Genomic DNA, 22,549 nt, shown 5'->3' with positions numbered 1-22,549 from the left:
GGGGAAAAAAATACATATCCATATATCTCATGCATGTAGAGCACACAATGAATTAGAGATAGGTCGGAGATATTTTATTATCTAAAATTCTCAACGTCTTTCAAAATTTTTCTAGTGCTTCTAAGGATTACTATAAATGATCATGCAGGAATCAATAGCAAGACATTTCCTTTTGAAACATCGTTCTTGTCTTTAACTTACTCCTAATACCTTCTTTTATACCGTGCTCGTTAGGTAATCGATAATAACCAGAAAGAGATATAGGAAGAAAACATTTTTAATGGTCATGACGACGAACCGTCCCGATTCCCATGTTGTATTGTTTCATAAAGCTACGTTCGAACGGTGGTAGGAGGCTAGGAAATATCTCGCTGCAAAGGATCCGAGGTTAAGCTGCTTCGGTAAGAGGATATAATCGATTGCGTTCAGAAAGTTTGTCCATGAGATGTCCGACGGTACACGCAGATAGTGGATCAAAGGTGAATGTTTTCTCTATTGGGGAAATATTCCTGCGTAGAAAAGAAGATTTCATTCCGGAATCCTCTTTCATTCCAACTTGTTCCATCTTCAGAAGTATGCAACGCTGTCGAGAAGGGAAAATAAGGATCTCTAATAACGTTGACCGTGTCTTTGAATATCGAACTAATGTTAATTTGGATAGCAATTGACTAGAAAATTATATGTACCGTAATAATGTTTATTTCAATGCCGTTCGGGTGATTGGGAACGATAAAGAAAATATCAGGACGATTCACAAGGATTCCAAAAAGTAAGTTCTGCTAATCAATGTTGAAGAAAAAGGAAAAGAAAATGGAAATTTAGGAGATGAAGAAGCGGAAAGTGAGGATAAAGATGAGTCACATTTCAACTTAGGTCGAATTTCTTGGAAAATAATGTCGATAATGATAATGTCAATATATCAAAGTGAATATTCGAGCACCTTTAAATTGCTCTGTCCGCATATTTCATAGTTATTGGAATTAAACGATTTACGAGGTGGTACTGAAAAAAAGTGATCCCTAAAAAATTTCGATCTCTGATATTTTATTTTTATTAAACATACTTCAGAATCTTCCGAAGATATTAAAATCGATCGACTAATCTTTTAATATACTTTTTAAGATTCCTAACTATTTATCACAATATTTGAGTTTATATTCAGAATTTTATTTCTATCAGAAAAATACGTCAATATCTCTTTCAAACTCTCTGAAACAGACTTTCGCTTCAAGCAAGCGGAAGGTATGATAATTACAAAAAGAAAACTAATACGATTATTTACGAAAACATACGATACCGTTTCGATTGATTATATGTATATCTCGAAGATGCTCCATTTGTCTCTTTGTACTCCCGTTCTCATTGCATCATGTATCTCTATTCTAATTGATTAACTGACCGAAAAGCCAGCAATTCAACTAGTATCAGCCGAGAAAATCAACCCACCTGTTAGACTCATCAATAGGTAGTTTTAGAGTCAATAGGGAGAGCAAACACGGTGTAACATCATGGAAGAGGCAAGAGCTGCACTACGGTCGGCTCTATATACGATCATACGATTAAATCGTAAAAATGTATGAACAAACATACCATAAATCCGGTAACTCTAATTTTCTTTTCTTTTCTGTTCAATATTATACAATAACATTTCGAAGAAGAATTGCACAGTTTGAAATATAGTGTGAAATAATAATCAAAAGCTATACAACTTTCTATCGTATCTTATAAAACGGTATATCCTAGTATGAAACACGAAATTATGTAATAAGATCTGTATTGTAGAGTCTCGAATATAGATCATATATATGTAGATAGAAATTATGCGTTAAATATGCAGTGTACGGTTATCTCACCGTGTCATCGTTATACCGTCAGTTTATATTATTATTCAACATAATTAACAGAGAAAAAATGTTTGGTTCAATATTCCATATTGTTTGTCAGAATATTCACGTCATTTATTAAACATAATGTGTATTGGACGTCTATCAGAAATATAAGTATTTGGGCGAGTTAATTTATTACGTAGCGGAAATACCTTTCGATTGGAATTTAATGAAAATGCATGTACACATTGCGTTCTTCTATACGTACCGTTAAGTACCTTCGGCTTAAACGATTTGTTATTACCCCTCTTCATGCACCAGTGCTCTTGTGTTCACTCATGCGCACTAGTCCATGTGGGCGGGAATACGTGCGCGAACTGGGAGCGTGCGTTCGTATATCTCCTCCATTATTTGGATAAGAAGGAATGTATTTTTTCATTTGTTTTCCTCTCATCAAAGGAAGCAAACAATTCGATAATAGCATTGTATTATCAGTGTAATTCAATTACCCCTTTAGCAGTATTAATTAGTTTGCAGATCGATGAATAACGACTAATTTAGTTCTTTCATACGAACGAATACTTTTTCCGAAAAATGTATTTCCCACTGGAAAATTTCAAGGAATGATCCAATTATGCTTCGTTATATCACATACTTCGTATATTATGTTCCAAACTAAATAGTTCCACGGAAAATATTATCTTTCTGGATTCGTTCCTTTCTCCTTACCTATAACCGAGTATAGCAACGAAATCATTATATTTCTAGTAATATAATATTTCTTATTTACTTAGTATTTTTCTAATATTTTACTCGAATGGTTAAATATCTCAATAAGCCTACTTATAATAATCATTTATATTATACTTCCCCGAGAATAGTAAAGATCTGTAATACTTCTTTCTATTCATCGTTATTCCATGAACCGATCCGTATTGCGCAAAATATAATTTATAAATATCGTAGAAAAGCAGCTTTTGCATGAGATTGCCATTCCTTTTAAATACAGTATTTTGAGTTCTACTTTCTTATTAAGGTCATGAATGGTTCTTGATAAGGTCGTCGAAGAAAATAAATAAATATGTTTAATTGAATGCTAAAGAAAATTTCCTCCTCGGAAATAAGATTAACACAATTCGATTTTTACAATGTGAAATGTTCGAAAAGATAAGTGTATGGAGAATGAAGAATAGAGGAATTAAATGGAAAAAAAACATTCAAAAGGAATAAAGAAAGATAGAAGCAAACAGAAACATTCCCTTTACGGTAAGATCGATCCAAAATTATTGGTAACATAGTGATAAAGTTATGGGAGATGACATATCTTATCAATTTATGAAGAATAGTTGGAACCAAAATAAATGGTGGAGAAGAAAAACCATGGTGATTCGATACTTGAAGTTATGACATTTTTCAATGGCAGTAGAAGCTGTTTATTATAAATCAATTCGTCTAAGCAAGTTTCTGAGAGATCAAGAAGGAGGAGATCCAGAATAAAATATAAGTTTAAAACCTACGATATTGGGATATATCATCTATATCATTTTTTACAACATGCTGTCGATAACATAAATCATATTTGAATTTTTTTTATTCCGATCTATCAATCTCAATGCATTAGTTAGGGCTAATTGTTTCTATTCATCCAGTCTTATAGGACATAATTATTAACGGACTGAAATAAAACTAATTTCACTACTCCTTCGTAAGTTCATTACATTTTGTTTAAAATTACTTTAGCGATAAACGTATATATTTTTTCTTGTATATGTTACGTTAATAAAAGGAATCTTCTTTATTTTTACATATACCATCTCTATATACATATATATATATATATATATATATATATATATATATATATATATATATATATATATCACTATGTACTAAAATCTAATAACATTTATTTTCTTATTTATTTATATATTCGTCCACATATTGATGAAGTATCTATATCTATTTGTGAATTATCAGGCATATGATTTAAAATATAATAATAAAGCAAATTAAAAGATAAAATGTAATCAAACCAAAAATTTATATAAAAAAAAGAAGATATTAAGAAAAAAAGCGGAGGAATATACATCTGAAAAGTGTACCATCCGATATCGATTTCATATTTTCATATATTTGCCTTGTATGGATATGTGTAAACTCGGCTGCAGATAAATGTTTCGTCCCTCTTTTTTTAACGATTTTTTGTTTAAATTTATTAATAAGGAGAAGATTAAAAAATAAATTTAAAGTAATTCAAGAAAAATTAAAATTAAGTACATATATTCTTATATGATACTATATAAGAGAATGTTTCTATAATTTCAATTCACATTATTAATTCTCCTGAAAACGGATAATAAATAAATAATTCGTATAAATCACATTTCAATATAGGTCTTTGGAGAGAGATAATAATAATAGATTCAGTATGAAGGTATTTGACGATAAGTATGGGAGAACGTATCATGCACCTGCAAATCATTATACCTCGAAACATTCATTAACATGAGAATTCGTGCTATGCAGCAAATTAATTGGTCCAAATCCCTATATTACTAAAGATGTATATTAAATATTATGAATATTATTTAAGTCCGTGTCGTGAATATTGTGATAACCAATTTGGAACCATGATTTTAACGTTTCTTCTCTCTTGAATTATACTAAAAAATTATTAAAACTGGTATAACTTTGACATGGTCACGCGAACGTACATTGAATATTCGACGCATAATTTAAAAGTATTCCCTGGCTAAAACTAATATCCCGAACAACGGCGAAGCTATTGATCGTCCTTACGTGTTGAATCATTTTGCAAAATATACCTCACTCACGTGCATTTCAAGTTTTTTTGATCCATGTTCCGCATGCAACGCCGGATGACCCTGCAATAAATCTATCTATCGTTACATTAATATTCATCAAGAAATTCATTTCCAAATCCAATTATGCCTTTCCGAGTCGTTCAATCGCGTAATAGGAAATTTTGATTGTCTTACGTAAATGGTGTCCAAATAAAATACGTAAAAGAGATGAAGTTGATATTAGGAAAGAAAAGTGACAAATGATTTTCTCGTAATCCATATTCTTTCCTATTGCGTTATAAAAAAAGACAGATGTGTAAGAAAGTGATGGTTATCTTAAATAGTAGAAAAAGAACAGAAAGTAAAATTACAAAAAAAATTGTCCATCAATATTGTTTGCTCGAAATTAACACTTAAAGATAAATCTTTTTAACGACAAATACAGGCAGAAACATATTAGTCAATTTTCAGAATTCTGTAATTAATTTCTAATTTGAAATTGTAAAGAGAAGGAGGGGAAAAAAGATACGAAAGAAATTCATTTCCTGGTAGCGTATGACCATCTTGGTTCTTTGGATATATTTATTAATCTACGTCAAGTGTAATAATCCTGTGCAGAGGGCGCCATAGTGTTCGATCGATCAGCAAATCAAGGGACTGGGCGGGGTATAATACCGCCGTTCGGCGGACGGCGATGAATCTGTTCATTCATGTTCATCTCATTCCTTCGGTGCTTGTCGAACTAGTAATACGCCAGCGAGTGTGGTACAACAAATATTCGTTCGTGCATACTTCATACGTCCCAGGGATCAGTTATATAAGTAATTCAGGCGGTTGAAGCAATTTCTTCATTCTTACTAGTCATTTGTTTAAGCTATCAATATAAGGTAAATTTGTTAGTAATGATTACTTCGTGATTTATTATAAAATTTCAATTTTGTATTATGGAAATGAAATTGATTTTCGTGATTAATAATATCTAAATTATTGTTTGTTGCCTTTCGGAAAAGTTACTTTATATCACTTAAATGGCTGTAACAACATTTATTTTCCTAAACAATACAATTAGATGAACAATTGAATGGCTTCCGTAAGTCTTAACTAATCTACGAATCTTATTTTGTTTCAGAGATATATTAAACCAACCGAAGACGAAAGCAGTTCCAATAGTCTCAATGTATTGCAAAGGAGCCGAATTCACTTATATTTGAATTGCAATTCCAAAGTAGATACGAAAAGTTCAACTACGCTCCACCATTGCACATCCAAAGTGAAACACATTTGCATTGACACTTTCTGTTCTTCCGTACATCCGACGATACGCTCTATATGGATAATTCAAATCAAGCCAGACCATCAACGAGATTAATTTACGAAAACATTTTCCTTTTTACATTTATGTTTAAATGTAAAATCAATCAATGCTGTATTTATTGAATGGTAAGATATTTTAGAGATAAGATATATTTTTTATTCTAAAATGTAATGTGGAATATGAAATCTATATCATATCTATATATCTTATAATAATTTATTAATATTTTCGTAGATTATATGCAGCCGAAGAAAGTATTTTTATTTATAAGTGAACTTATCACCAATATTCCAAATGGTAGGAAACCCAAAGTGGAGTACTTATCCGGTAACTTCTATAATATAGCAATGAAATTTTCTAATAAATCTTATACAAATGGCTACTGCTGAATTTAAAGTATATTGATACAATAATAGAATGACTAGTGATAATGGTGTTTCAATGGTTTTTATTACTTATAAAGCTCGTCTTTCGGACGTATGAGAGCTAGGGATTATTTCGCGTATAACATATACTTGCGTATTACTGGGTCGAAAATCACGGAAGGAATGACTTCCCCTGGTTAAATTAATCCCACGTCATCTCGTTAGAAGACCAAGATTCCTAGATTTTAATTTTCTAGTTTGGGGATGAAAAATTTCCCCTCTCCTGTAACTATGTTGTTATATTTTTATTTCCTTTATGCACTTGAAAAATTATGTCATAAAACTTGGAATCTTCTTACGAAATTGACAGTTATTTTTCTCTTTTTTAATTGCAATATGCACATAAAACTGTAATTATTTATAATATAATTAATTATTATTAACGATTTCTGTATTAATAATTTCAAATTATTTTAATAATAATATCAAAAATAATAATTATTGTAATTATCAACATTAATTTTTAGAAAGTAATCGTAATATCATATACGAAATATGTAATGTATCATCTTTCGTAAGTTCAAGTTGTACTCAAAAATAGTGTTCTAATATTATTTGGTATTACTGATATTACAATTTTCGAACTATGTACTTCGTATTGTAAAATATTGTGTTGTAAAACAATTTTTTCGTAGGAAGTTACATCTACTTCCATTTTCCTTAAAAACATTTCCTTCAAATATCGCCTTCTTATCTTGTAAACATATATATGTTGCTTAAGTTATCCTAGAATTCATTTCCATTATTGCACGATAATAGAAAAAATGTATTCGGAGAAAATCTCTTCTCATATTTCTTTATTTCCCCATCTCACTATCGTCTGTTTCACGTATTTCCTCTTCGAGAGAACCACACAGTTAGTGAGTGATTTGGGCGGATCGAGTGTTTGCACTGCTACTGTTTGGGAAATCCGTATTTCACTGATGTTTCCTATTGAAATTGTGCTGTTAGCTCGGGAAAACATAAATTTTGCGTTAAATATTCGGGGTACGTTCATCTCACCGTGTGTATATATATAATATTTATGAAAAACGCTAATAAAATATTACGAATATTTTTTAACTACATGTCGTGAATATGATGACAAACAATTTGAAATATGGGATTCAACATTTCTCCTTTTTTAATTGTAGCGAACTGTTACTTAATTTAAATCGATGGAATAACGATGATGCGAACGTGGACTTTTTATTTCACGTATAATTTAAAAGTATACTCCTGCTATCGTTATTATTTCCAAAAATGTTGAATCTTTTATTCGTCCCTGTATGTTGAATTATTTTGTATGATAAACCTCCCTCAGTTTCATTTCCATTCCCCTTCGATCCATGACCCGCATGGAACATCGTACGATCCCTTAAAAAATCATTCTACGTACAATCACGTATACCCTCCAACTAAAGCCGCTTACGTTTGGATCCTTTGGGAGAAGTAAATCCCTCCCATTTCCTCGTACTACCTTCCGACGCTTTATAAACTAACGCCCTAATGGTCTTTCCAAACTTCGTCGTCAAGCACAAATGTTTTTTCTTCTTTTTCTTCTTCCTAGGTATTCCCAATCACATAATGCATATATGAACTATCGCTAACGATGTTCCTTCCTTGGTTAAAATTCTATCTGCATCTTGAACCGCTCTTCTAATTTCACGATCCAATGCGCTCTATTATAAAAGATGAAATTAATATAGAAAATTGGATAAGATACATGACAAGTTAATTATATCTGATCTCTTCGTACCTCGTTTATTAAAATTCAATATTGATGTCGATGGTTGCTAGAGTAATGCTCTACCAGTAGCAACATGTTTACTTCTATACGTCGGATAATTTGGTGCCTCTCTCATCAACTTGGGTTCCATATCATTTACAAGTTTTTTAATAAATTCGTGAGCAGAGTCAGCTACCTCCGCCCCTTTTACGATCTGACACATTAAATGACGAATGACATGTAACGCAAAATTCTATGAAAAAATATTGAAATTTTTATTCATATATTATTATTCACCTCCTCTCTTTCATCGAACATCTTGCTTCCCATATCAAATATTCTTCTTTACAAAGGTGAAAAATATATGGGTTCTTGAATTATACACATTAATATAATACATATATGACAGCTAGAGTTAAGTGACTTAATGTCCAACTCATTAATAGAAATATTATCGTCGCTATCATAAAATCTGCGTAAAAATTCAATAAATTATTATAAAACATCCCTATGATACAGATTTTATATTCGACAGTACATTTAAGAACAACAAATTTGTACCGTATCTCTAAAATTCGATAAACAAACCATTCACTGATCTTCCACTTAAATATAAGAAGAAAAAGGAACTTTTCATATCATAATCTGGTTGATTGCATTTGTACTATCCATGTAGGATTTATCGCCGGATATAAGGAAGAACAGGCCAAAGTAAATATGTTTCACTTCGGATATAGAATACTTCATTAACACGAGATAGTGAAATTTCATATATCTTCTTTGGAATTATAATTCAAATATCAGTCAACTCGGGCCTTTGTAATACTTGCAGGCTATTGGAACTTTTCCTGCCTCCGCCTTCGTTTCCTTTAGTATATCTCTGAAACAATTTAAAATTCGTAGATTAGTTCAGACTTACGATAGACATTCAATTGTTCATCTAATAGTATGCATATATAGTTATCGAAGGCAAATCGGATTACGCCATTTTAAGTGATGTAAAGTATCTTTTCCGAAAAGCAACAAACAATAATTAAGATGGTATTGATCACGAGAATCAGTTTTATTTCCATAATATATAATTGAAATTTTATAATAAATTACATACTAATGCCTACAGATAAATTCACCTTACATTGATAACAGAAACACAAGACTAGTGAAAACGAAGAAATTGTTTCCACCGCTTGAACTCCTTGTAAAACTACCCTTTGGAACGTATGAAGTACACACGTAACAAATATTTCTTGTACGACACTCGCTCACGTATTTCTAGTTCGACAAATTCCGAAGGAATGACGCACAGCTTTATCGCCATATTCTTACAGGCAATTCATACCCCACAAATCCCTTTGGGTAGTTTACCTAACGACCAGGAGGGAACCCTCTGCTACAGGGTTTTATGTAGGTTAATCAATATTTCCTATCATACGATTGAAAGAACCAAAAAGGTCATAAGCTCTGAGGAAATGAATTTCTCTATTGATATTTATTGATTCGATGAATAATTATTCTTTTTTTCTATGTTCTTCTTTCGTTCCTACTTTTCACAGTCTGAAATTAGAAGTTAACTAAAGAATTTTGAAAATTTCTTCCTGTTCTTGACGTTAAAGTATATATCAATAAAAATTAATTTTGAGTAAAAAATATTGTTTGACAATTTTTTTCGTAATATTATTTTCTATTCTTCTTCTATTACTTAAGTTAACACTCTCTTTTTTTACATATCTCTCTTTTTTTATGACGTTGTAATGAAGATTGTATTCAGAGAAGACAATTTTTTTTTCGTAATATTATCTTTTTCTCCTTTACGTATTTCATTTGAACACGATTTATGTAAGTCGATTAAAATTTACTATTACGCGATCTAACGAGCCGAAAGAGCTTAATGGGACATGGATTAAGGGGAAATTGATTTCTCGATGAATATTTTTCCCTTTTTAATTATCATATGGTATAATCGACTTTGGATATCTGCGTATTGCAACATGGTCTTTTGCTTCAACTTTATCGATCGCTCCCTACAAAAGATTAATACTGATTAAAAAAAAAATTAGTTTTCTTGTTGATATTATCTCATAATAAAAATATCTTGTGAACGTAATTATACATTTTTTGATTGCTATCTGTCAAAATCGACCAAAAATGCTTCTCATGCAAAAAATATTGTTTTCCCTATCTCTTTTGGTCATATTAAAAATAATATCATTGGTGAATTCATCATCATGAGAAGTATTTGCTTTTTCGTTATGATCCATTATATATTTCATTATGATCATTTCAAATTCTTCACCTGTCATGGAGTGCCAATCATTTAAATTTCGAAGTTGTCGGATGTTATCATCGGAAGCGTTGTGCATTAACATTTTTACTTTTTTGTTACAGTTCTTAGCCAGTGATATGACGCTTTATATTTTAACTCGAATATAAAAAAAGGAAGAAAAGAAAATATATATCCATATATCTTATGTTTGGATAATGAAATACATAGTATCGATCGGCAGTATTCAATTATCTAAAGTCATCAATAGTTTCCAAAACATTTTTAGAGCTTCCTTGTCATATTATCAATCGACGTGCTGGGTTTGATAAGAAGGCTTTTTTCAAACCCAGCACGCTTCCTTTTCAAACATCGTCCTAGTCTTTACGTGAACCGTAGTATTGATTTCCACACCATCTTCATTATATGATCGAAATTAACCAGCAAGAAAACAAAACATTTATAAAGGCAGTCACAAAAATCCTTGACGAGGTTAATATGGCATTGTTTTATAAAGCTACATTCGAAGGGTTATAGGAGGAAAAGGAATATATCTTATTGAAAGGATCCAAACTTTAAGAATTTAAAAAAAGGCTTTATTTAGAGGATGTAATCGAATATGTTGAGTGATATTTGTTAAAGAACAGTTCGCTGTTGCAAACGGAATCTGGACTAAAATGGAATTGAAATGGTATTCAGAAAGGTTTATCTTTGAAAATGATTAATTCTGCATGTACGATTAAAAAATTCACCGTTTTTCGGGATATTAATGTTAGCCAGGGAACACTTTTAAATTATACGTCGAATATTCAGTATACGTTTGCGTCATCATATCAACGTTATACCGGTTTAAATAATTATTTAAACCATTTGTTAAACTAATTATTAAAGCGATTATCATAGTCAGTTTAAATAATTTTTTAATATAATTGAAAAGAGAAGAATTGTTTAGTTCAATCTTCCAAATTGGTTATCATGATATTCACGATATGCACTTAAAGAATGTTTATAATATTTAATGTACGTGTTCAATAATATAGGGATTTCGACCAACTAATTTGCTGCTTATCTCGCATTCTCGTTTTAATGATTCATTCGAGGTATAATGATCTGCAGGTGCGTAATATTTTCCCCTATATATATCGTCAAGTACCTTCATATTGAACGTGTTATTATTATCTCTTTCCATCTGGGTGCGTACTTTTGCGCATGCGTGAGCTTATTCAAATGGACGGGATGATTGTGCGATTCTATGGGCGCGTGTGCGTATAACTTCTCGCGTATCTCGAAAATATGCCAGGTATTTTTTCATTTGTTTTCCTCTAATCAAACCAAGCAGACATTTGGATAATACGATTACCTGTCTAATTGTTTATGTCGATAAGTATTAAGTCGATAAGTATAAGTATATTAATAATGTCGATAAGTAATGACTAACCAAGTGTTACGTCAGTGTTATCTGTGCGCTCATTAAGAAGTTAAATCATTCCGATGATAAATTCGGAAAATTCAAATATTATGTTACGTAAAATATAATAAATCACTGCTATACACAGTTACACGTAAAAAGAAATAAACGATTGCAGAAATATAATATTTCCATAGGAACTAACAGTTTATAACATAATATATCAAGTATTTGATAAGAAGAAGTACGATTGGATCATTCATTTAAGTTTTCCAATAAGAGGTAAATTTTTAGGAAAATGCAGTCGTTCGAATGATAGAACTGAAGCAGGCGTGGTACATCGATCTGCAGAAGACTTAATTAAATGTGCAGGTAATTAGATAATGGATTTAAAATCTAATTGAGTTATACAGCCAGTCGTATCGTCCAATTGTCTGTATGGTTTGATAAGGGGAAAAAAAATGAAAAAATATTTTTCCTATCTACAAAATCAGACTGGAAATATACGCTCAAAGGAGCGAGCACTCATTTCTTCCACTTGAACTGGCATATTCAAGCGCGCATAAGAGCACTCACGGATGGAGAGAAATAATAACGAATCGTTTAATTCGAAGGTACGCGACGATACATATGGGAAATTGTAATACGCAAATGCATTTTCATCAATTGCCTATTAAAACGTATTAACAAGAGAATTCTGGCTACGCAGTAAATAAATTTGTTGATATTACAATATTACTCTAAAACGTAAATTAATATTCTGAATATTTTTTAAGTACACGATGCGAATGTTATGACAAACAATTAAGAAAATTAATTCAACATTTCTTCTACTTTCAATTTAATCGAATGTAAATGAAATATTATGAATATTTTCTCAGTACACGATACGAATGTTAGGACAAACAATTAAGAAAATTAATTCAACATTTCATCTACTTTCAATTTAATCGAATGATTACTTAATTTAATTTGATGGAGTAACCATGACGAGGTGACGTAAACTTGGAACAAATCGATAAATCTTTTGTACATCTACAGGTTTAATCATTCCAAAAGTTAAACCTATCTTAAATTCATTTCGGTATTTTTAAACGTGAACATAATATTTACAATCACCTTCCACTTCTTCATCCCCTGTATCACCTTTTTCTTCTTCTTCATCTTCGACATGGATTCGCAAATCTTTTTTGGAATAATGTTAATCGCCTTAATATTTTCTTTGCCGTTCCTAATCTCACTCATGGCATTGAAATAAATATTATTACGGTATATATAACTTTCTAACTAAATGCTATCCAAATTAACATTAGTTCGATATCCAAGAACACTGTTAACGTTAGGATTGATCTCCATTTTCCCTTTTCGACTGCTTTGAATTCTTCTGAGGGTGGAACAAGATGTAATCAAAAAAGATTCCGCGAAGAAATCTTCTTTCTTACAAAGGAATATACCCTCATTAAAGTAAAAATTTCACTTTGACTCACGATCCGCACGAACCATTGGATGTCCCTTCGAAGGACCTTTCCGGACTCAATCGATTATACCCTCTGACCGAAGCCGCTTACCTTTTGATCCTTTGAAAGGAGTATATTCCCTAGCCTCGTACCACCATTCGAGAGTAGCATAGTGAAACAGAACTATTTCGATTTCGAGAAAGTTCTTCGTTGTGACCATTATAAGTTTTGTCTTCCTATTTTTCTTTCTGTTTAATATCGAACATCTGACGAACACGTTATACAAGGTATTACGGATAAGTTAGAGTCACCGTCTTTATTTCAAAAGGAAATGCCTTGCTATTGTTTTCAGCATGATGATTTTTGTTATTCCCTAGAAACATTAAAAAAATTTTGAAAAACGTGGATAAACTTAACTAATACAATATAAATCGAACGAAACGTTTCTTTTTCTCATTTTTTCAAATTCGACCTATAACATAAAACAGCACGTCACTGTGGATGAATTTTAAGGAAAAACTGAAAGTTTCAAAAGACGATTAGATACTTCTCATAACGATCATTTCGCCGATTATACAATTTTTATTATGAAAAAAGAAATTGGAAGAAAGTATTGTTTGCATAAATAACATTTTTGGCCAAAGTTAGTCAGGTGGTAATTAAAAATGTCGGCAATAATGTTCACAAGATATTCTTATTATGAAAAAATGACAACGAAAAATGTATTCCTTTTCATTTAATATTATCCCTTGGGAGAGTGCGATGAATTAATCAAAACAAAAGCAACATTGCAATATGGAATTATGCTATATGGCGGATTATTTCTTATGGTAATTAATAGAAGAGGGCAGTAGTAAGGCGAATTAAAAGAGATTGGTCGACAAATCCGTTTCCCCCACTACTATTATTTCCGGTTGTTTCGACGGCGGGATAGGAAGTTGTAATTGTCCGGCGTAAAACGCATTCAAATGGATTACGCGAAAAGGAAAATAAATAATACGAATGATTTAATGTAATACATATTCATTATCACTATGTAATAAAAAAAGAAAGAAGCTTGTTAACTTAATTAATACAAAGAGAATAGAACGTAATATTACGAAACAAGTTTTAAGGAATATTTCTTGCTGCAAATTAATACTTATAGATGAATATTTTTAACGATAGAAGCGGGAAAAAATTAATAGCCGATTAGCAAAATTATTTATATAATTTCTATATGTAAATTTTAAAGAAAAAAACGTTAAAATAGAGAAAGGAATGGAAGGTAAAAAAAAAATTATTGTCCAGTTAATGGGAGTACATTGTGAAATTTATTTCCTCCCGTACCGCGTCTTTTCGGCTCTTTCTATCAGGTAATACGTGGTATTGATTATCTGCATAGAATGTAATAACCCTTTCCATCGCGCATGGCTTCAGAAATTACCTCAGTCATCTAACATGGCGATTTGCGAAGGGAACTCGCTTGCAGAAGTCATCCTTTCGATAATTTTTGAACGAGTAATACGTAAGTAAGTGCTTAATTATCATGTATATACTTCATACGTCGCAAATTCTAACTGACGAGCAATTCAAACGGTAGAATTTCTTCATTCTTTCTAGTCTTTTGTTCCTTATCGATATAAAGTAAATTTATCTGTATTTGTTAGTAATTTATTATAAAATTTCAATACTATATTACGAAAATGAAACTGATTTTTATGATCAATCACATCCTAATTACTATTTTGTTGTTTCTCGTAGAAGGTACTTTATATCGCAAAAAATGGCGTGGCCCGATTTACCTTTGATGACTGGACAATTTCAATGAACAATTGAACGTCTACCCTAAGTCTTCACCAATCTAAGAATTTTAATTTATTTCATAGATATACAAGACTAAACGAAGATGAAAGCAGTTCCAAGAGCCCAGAAGTATTGCTGAGGAGCCTAGTTGACCGCTATCTGAATTATAATTACGTTCAAAGAAGATACATGGATTTCTACGTTCAACGTGATAATTAAACATTCGACATCCGAAATGAAACACATCAAACGATATGTCCTATGTGGATAAGACAAATATCCGACCGTCAACCAGATTAGGAAATGAAAACGTTTTTCTCTTCAGTCTTATTTTTAAATGGTAAATCAATCAGTGCTGTGTTTATCGAATATTAAGATATTTTAGAGATAAGATATAAATTTTTTATTCTAAAGTGTAATATGGAATATAAAATCTGTATCATAGGTACGTTTTATAAAAATTTATTGAATTTTTACAGAGATTTTATCATGGCGACCAGAGTATTTTCATCGATGAGTGAGGTATTATGTCTCTTACCTTAAGCTATTTTAATGGTATTATGTTAATATAAATCAAGAATCCTTATAATTTTCAACTGCTGTAATAAAGAATATTCGATATAGGAAACAAGATGCTTGATGAAGGAGAGGAGGTAAATAATAATAAATGAATAAAATTTCCTATATTTTTTTCATAGAATTTTGCGTTACTTGTTATTCGTCATTTAATGTGTCAGATGGTAAAAACGGCGGAGGTAGCTGATGCTGCTTACGAATTTATTACAAATCTTGCCAATAATCTGAAACTCAAGTTGGTGAGAGAGGCACCTTACTATCTGGTGTATGAAAACAACATGTTTCTATTGCTAGAACATTACTATAGCAACCATCTACTACAATATTGAATTTTAATAAAGGAGGTACGAAAATATCAGATGTAAGTAACTAGCCACGTACCTTATCCACTTTTCTATGTTAATTTCATCTGTTATAATACAGCACATTGGATGGTGAATACAGAAGAGTGGTTTACAAAGCAGTTGGAAATTCTAAGCGAGGCAGAAACATCGTTAGCTATTGTTCATGTATGCATTATGTGATTGGGAATACATAGGAAAAAGAAAAGGAAGAAAAAACATTTGTCCTTGACGACGAAATTTGGAAAAGTCAATATGGTGCTGTCTTATAAAGCGTGGGACGGTGATACGAGGAGGTGGGAGGGATTTACTTCATTCAAAGGTTCCAACCGCGAGCGGCTTTAGCTGGAGTGTCTATGCGATTCTACTGAGAATGATTTGTCGAAGGGCCGTTCGACGTTGCATGCATTAGAAGAGTCACATGGTAAGTCAAATGGAACTTTGTATTTATCATACAAAATAATTTAACCAACAGGGACGATCGAAAGATTCATCGTTTTTGGAAGTAATAACGTTAGCAGGGGAATACTTTTAAATTATACGTGAAATAGAACGTCCACGTTCTCGTCATCGTTATTCCACCGATTTAAATGAAATAATCGTTCGATACAATTAAAAAAGAAGAATTGCTGAATTCCATATTTCAAATTGTTTATTATAGTATTCACTACATGTACGTAAAAAATATTCGTAATATTCAATTATCGCTATTGAAATTTGGATAGGAATAATTTGTTAGGTAACGCGAATGACCTCTTTAGTATCTTTTAAAAGGAATTTCATGATAATGGATGTCCCTAATACGTTCTCCCGTACTTATCGTCAAGGACCTTTCGTTATTATCTCTCTTCATCTACGTATGCTCTGATGCGCGCCTGTCTGCGCCAGGTAGGGTGGCTGGGATGGAGTGTGCTCCTTTCTTATTGTAATAATAAGAAAATCATTTATTTACCTGTCACAGACCAAGCATACCATTGGAGACCGTCTGTATAATACAATTGTCAATTAAATTCATCGTTGGATACATCCTTACTTTTGCAAAACAATAGATTTTTTTCTTAGGAACGAATTGATTTGGAACATAATATACGAAATGTTAGATAACTAGGAGTATAATGGGTTTATTGTTTTGTATTCTCCAATGGGATGTAACTTTCTAGGAAAATGTACCCATTCAAACGAATCAAAATCAAATCAGTCATGGTACATCGATCTGCAAAAGACCTAATCAGGGTACTAAATGATACAGCCAAATAGATAATTCATTTACCACTAATCCTATCATCGAATTGTTTGCTTGGTTTAATGAGAGGAAAAGTAATGAAAAAGTACCTTTCTTGTTTTCCAAATAATAGAGGAGATGTACGCGGACACGTGCTGTAATGCCCCTACTTGAAATGGCGTACGGAAGCGCGCACGTGCATGGAGAGAGATAATAATAAATCGTTTAATACGATGGTGCTTGATGATAGCTAGGAGACGATTACGTCAGTGCAGATCGTTAAGTTCCGATCAAAACCCGCTAACAAGGGAATTTGGAGACAGGGGGGATCATATATTTTTGCAAAAAAAATCATAATTTTGTCCTTTATAATTTTCTACGATGTCTATGATAAATGTTGAATGAATTCTCTTTCCATGTTATCATCCCTCGCAGTATATATGAGGTCTCTCCGTTTTTTTTTGCTTGATGTCACCACTATCACTTCTCTCGTTTTCTTCCCTATTAATATTCATTTTTTCTAATCGTATAAATGTCTACTTGGAATTCCTCTTCGGTATTACTTATGATACGAAACTCACTCGTGTTTGGAAATTTTGCCATTCTCTTAATAAATAAAAGAAATAAGTAAGTAAACGGATTGGTAGTCTCAAATTGTATATTACGAAATCACGAAAGGATATAAACCAAAAGAATATTACTTTTCTGATTTTTTGACTTATTAGTCCAGTTATCTATCTATTCCACTAGAAGTTTCAATGCGAAGTGAGTTTAGCTTCGAAAATCTCTCCTCAGTTTTATGATTGCTTGTTTACTCCATCAAATATCACTGCATCGTACGAGGTGTATTCGCGTGCCATTGCAGAGAAGCCCTCGGACCGTTGTGACCGTACTTCTTTTTTGTAAAACCGACTGATATTCTTTTCATATATCCTGGTAATTTGACCATTTCTTGATTAACTAATTGTGTGGTTCCCTTGGAGGGAAAATACGTGAAAGGTAAGAACGTAATATTTTGAAGCAAAGAAATATGACGAAAGATTTTGTCCGAATACATGTTTTTTATTATTATAGTACATGTTTTTATTATTATTAGAATAATAACAGAAATGAACTGTTCGATAATTGGAGCAATATGCATTTGTTTACAAAAAAAGATCGTAATATTTCGAGAAAATGTTTTCAAGTAATATGGAAGTAGATATAAATTTCGACGAAAAAATTTTCTTACGACAGAACTGTTGACGATAAGAATTACGTAGTATTTACGTGGAACGAAAATTGTGATATCATAAGAAAATTAACTACTTTCATTTCCGTTTAAAGTACATCGACATGTATCTACTTAGCGAAATTTTAATCCAATCTAGTTTCCAATAAATAAACATATTAATCAAACATGTAAAATAGTGATTATTCATTATCAGACCTACATTTATAGTACCATCATGGCGCAATCAACCAATATCAGAAGATTTAAGAACACTTAATCTATGAGCAACAGCTAACGGTGTTCTTTCTTCGATTAGATTTTTCAACTTCAACATTAAAATGGTATGGGTAAAGAGAATTATTTTCATTTCTATAATATATAATTGGAATTATGTAATAAATTGTATACAAATGGCCACTTATAAATTTATCCAAGAGCGATGATATAAACGAATGTTGCGATGGAAACAATGATTCCTCGAGATTCATTAAATAAGTGTGAGGTTCTCCCGGAGAAGAAATAGTGAGAATATTGAAATCGTACTAACAGATTGATAGGTTGTGAAAATATTCTTTAGGACGTCTGAAGTATATACAGATAGCAATTATTTTTAGTGTGTAAATATATGGTATTCACTTACATGATATTTTTTGAAAAGTTAACGAAGGAGTGATTTTTATAGACGAGAATCATTCCTAAACTTCCTAAATTTCAATTCTCTAGCTAACAATGTTCTTTCTCTGTTCGTTAGGTAATTTGATAAAGTAAACAACCGATCCTAAAACTGGAGTAAGAGATTTTTAAAGCTGACACCAGTCCGTAATGAAGCTTCGAGTACATAAGTAGATCCCTGGACTAATCAGTCTGAAAATCAGAAAAATAATATTCTTTGGGTATATATCGTTTGGTCGTTTCGTAACATACAATTAGAGGTAGAAAGAAATTTTCAACGCATTCATTTACTAATTTTTTTTTTTTTTTTTAGGACAATGACAAAGTGTACAAACACGACTACATTACATGATATAAGATATAAATAGTGAAGAGCAATTTCAAAAAGACATGTATAAATCCAGAAAAGAACGGTAACAGTGATAGTGATACCACCGAATATGAAAACAGGAAAAATTTCATAGATGATGATAAGGATGAAAATCCTGCAAAGCTTATTACAGATATCGTAGAAAATTATAAGGGATAATATTTTGTAATGAAATATGTTCTTCAATATCTACAAATTCATATAAATTAAATATCATTACAATATATTAGTTAGTTCCACGGTCACGATATATTATATTACGTAAGTCGATGGACCACGATTGCGCAAAAAATTACCATCTATTTGCTGACAGTTAACATCCGAGAGAGTGCCGAACAAACAGAGTTTTTACATTCTATGCATCTTTATTGCTTTCACAGACGAAAAGGTAGAAGATGAAATTAATTAAGACTTCTCTAACGATCTCTTTTCATTTGACATATTATGATTTCTATTTTACTACCATATCCATATTCCATAACAGAATATTGTTACAAATGCTTCTGCTTTATTTTTATTGATCTCACCCTACCAAATATTCACATTCCATGAAACGAAATTAATTCTCTTATTAATATTCTCTCATAACAAAAATATCTTGCGGGCGTTAATATACATATTTTTAATTCCTATGTGACAAAATCAGCCAAAGATGTTGTTCATGTAAACAATATCTTTTTTGGTCATAATAAAAATAATATGGTGTGCGAAGTGTCCAGAACGAGGAGTATCTGCTTTTTTATTATGATCCTAATAGATAGTACCTTACAGGAACAAATACATTTATAAGAGAATATTTTCAAAGAATCCTACGTCAAAAACATATTCATCATCTATTATGGAATGTCAAGAAATTGACTTTCAAAGTTGTTCACAGTGTTATCATCTAAAAAGGTTGTTATTTAATATTTTTAGTTCCTTGTTACAGTTTTTAGGCAATGACATCCCGCTTTATATTATAGCTCGAATTTAAAAAAAGGAAGAAAAGAAAAATACATATCCATATATCTTATGTGCGGACACTGAATTATATAATAACGATCGGCGGCATTTTACTATCAACGATTATCGACGGTTTCCTAAACATATTTGCTATTTCTTAGCTGTAGTAATAATCAACGTGCTGGGTTCGAAAGGAAGGCATTTCCTTTACAAACGTGATCCGCATAATTATGTTCCATAGCGTCTTCATTACGTGGTTGCAATTAACAAGGAAGAAGAGGAAGAAGAGGAAGAAGAGGACAAACATTTATAATGGTGTTGACGACGATCCTCAAAGTATTGCCTCAAGGTAATCGTCAATTAAAATAGCGCTGTATTACAAAGCTTCATTCATATGGTGATACGAGGATATGGAATATACGTTATTGTAAGGATTCAAAGGTAAGTGGCTTTAGATAGAGGATATAATGGAGTGTTATGGGAAAGGTTTATCGTAGGGTTGTTTGCCGTTGCAAAGGGAATCTGGATTCAAATGGAACTGAAATGGTACTCAGGCAGCTTTATCATTGAAAATGATCAAAGCTTCATATACGATCAAAGTATTCATTGTTCTTCGGGATAATAACGTTAGCTCGGACACGCTTTTAAATTATGCGTTAATATGTAGTGTAGGTTTATCTCACCGTGTCATCGTTATACCGTCAGTTTATATTATTATTCAATATAATTAAAAAGAGAAGAAGTGTTTGGTTCAATGTTCCAAATTATTTGTCAGAGTATTCACGTCATGTACTTAAAAATAATGTATAATGTACGTTTTTCAGAAATATAGGTATTTGGACGAACTAAATTATTACGTAGCGCAAATATCTTACGATTGAGATTTAATGAAAATGCATGTATACGTTACGTTCTTCCATACGTATCGTCGTGTACGTTCGTGTTAAACAATTTGTTATTATCTTTCTCCACACACTTACGCTCTTACATTCTCTCATCCGCGCTAGAGCATGTAAGCGGGAATATGTCCGCGGTTCTGTGGGTGTGCGTGCGTATATCTCCTCGCTTATTTTGACGAAACGTATTTTTTCAAAAGAGGAAAGGTATTTTGTCGTTCGTTCTCCTTTCATTAAACTAAGCAGGCAATGCGATAATACGATTGGCAGTGTACTTCAATTAGCTATTTAGCTGCATTAATTAATTAGCAGATCGATGTACCACAACTAATTTAGTTCTTTCATACGAACGAATACTTTTCCCGAAAAATTAATTCAATTACTTTATTATTATTATTTAACTGCATCATTTAACTAGCCAGTTAAGTCTTTTGAAAAGCAATGCACCACGTATCTGATTCAATTCTTTCATACGAGCGAGTAGATTTTCCTAAAAATTTATTTCCGAGCGAAGAACGAAAGAATGAACTAATTATGCACTATATACAACGTTGCGTATATTGTATTGTGCTGTATGTCGTATATTATGCTCTAAACTAGTTAGTTCTTATGAAAAAATTATATTTCTGCAATCATTTATTATTTATTACGTATAACCGAGTGTAGCAGTGATTTTATTATATTTCTAGTAAAATAATATTTGTATTTTGCGAATGCATTATCCGAATGATTTAATTTCTCCATAAGCACAGATATAATATAATACTGATATAATACAGTGCCTAACGTAATAGAGATCTATCATACTTTTTTTTATTTATCGTTATTCGACTAACTGATCGACGTGGCGCTACTTTCTAGGCAATGTCATTGTGTTTTTCTCGAAAAATGAATAAATATCAATAAATAAATACGAAGAAATGTTCACTCTCCAAAAAGGAGATAAACAAAATTAAATGTTTACAAAGTAAAATAATCGAAAAGATATAGTTATGGAGAATGATCGATAGGAGGAATCAAAAGCAGAGAAGGAATCAAAAAGAGAAAAGAAGGATAAAAATAAAAAAAAAGTTTACCATTTACGGTAGTTTCATTTCAAAATTATTGGTAGCATTGTAAGGAGATAACCGTGGATGACATAATATCTCGTTAATGAATGAAAAATAATGACAGAAATAAATGATAGGAAAACCTTTATTTGATACTTGAATTTATTGTATTCATTGAAAGGGATTAAAGATGTTGATACTGAATCTAGTAGTCTTCCATGCAAGTTCTTGGAAGATTCAAGAGAGGGAAAATCCAAAAGAATACATAAGCCCCCGATCA

General features: G+C 31.5%; 4 long non-coding RNA genes across 31 annotated transcripts in view; 2 read left to right on the top strand and 2 right to left on the bottom strand.

The window, feature by feature from the left end:
• The window catches only part of LOC127070102 (uncharacterized), a 162,445-nt gene that overhangs the window by 21,543 nt on the left and 118,353 nt on the right, over positions 1-22,549 (bottom strand). Inside the window, exon 7 of the long non-coding RNA XR_007784067.1 lies at positions 202-7,300. This is a non-coding gene — a long non-coding RNA (uncharacterized LOC127070102). The remainder of the gene's footprint in view (positions 1-201; positions 7,301-22,549) is intronic.
• The window catches only part of LOC127070103 (uncharacterized), a 155,141-nt gene that overhangs the window by 27,711 nt on the left and 104,881 nt on the right, over positions 1-22,549 (top strand). The window lies entirely within an intron of this gene.
• LOC127070117 (uncharacterized) lies at positions 7,519-13,315 on the bottom strand. The gene is made up of 5 exons (XR_007784171.1): positions 12,866-13,315; positions 8,640-8,958; positions 8,376-8,550; positions 8,109-8,292; positions 7,519-8,031 (listed from the first exon to the last, which is right to left on the bottom strand). It is a non-coding gene; the product is annotated as an uncharacterized LOC127070117 (long non-coding RNA).
• Positions 13,476-21,938, top strand: LOC127070128 (uncharacterized). 4 transcript variants are annotated; one of them, XR_007784196.1, is made up of 8 exons: positions 13,476-13,490; positions 14,588-14,714; positions 15,072-15,328; positions 15,468-15,641; positions 15,726-15,908; positions 15,988-16,329; positions 20,566-20,765; positions 20,822-21,938. It is a non-coding gene; the product is annotated as an uncharacterized LOC127070128 (long non-coding RNA). The 4 variants fall into 4 exon arrangements; XR_007784198.1 differs by having other exon boundaries at positions 20,811-21,938; XR_007784197.1 differs by lacking the exons at positions 20,566-20,765; positions 20,822-21,938 and adding exons at positions 19,092-19,233; positions 19,326-20,147.

Source organism: Vespula vulgaris, chromosome 17, assembly GCF_905475345.1.
Source record: "Vespula vulgaris chromosome 17, iyVesVulg1.1, whole genome shotgun sequence".
In the NCBI taxonomy this organism is placed as follows: domain Eukaryota; kingdom Metazoa; phylum Arthropoda; class Insecta; order Hymenoptera; family Vespidae; genus Vespula; species Vespula vulgaris.
Note: the sequence above shows the minus strand (reverse complement) of the source record. Positions and strands in the feature narration are given on the sequence as shown.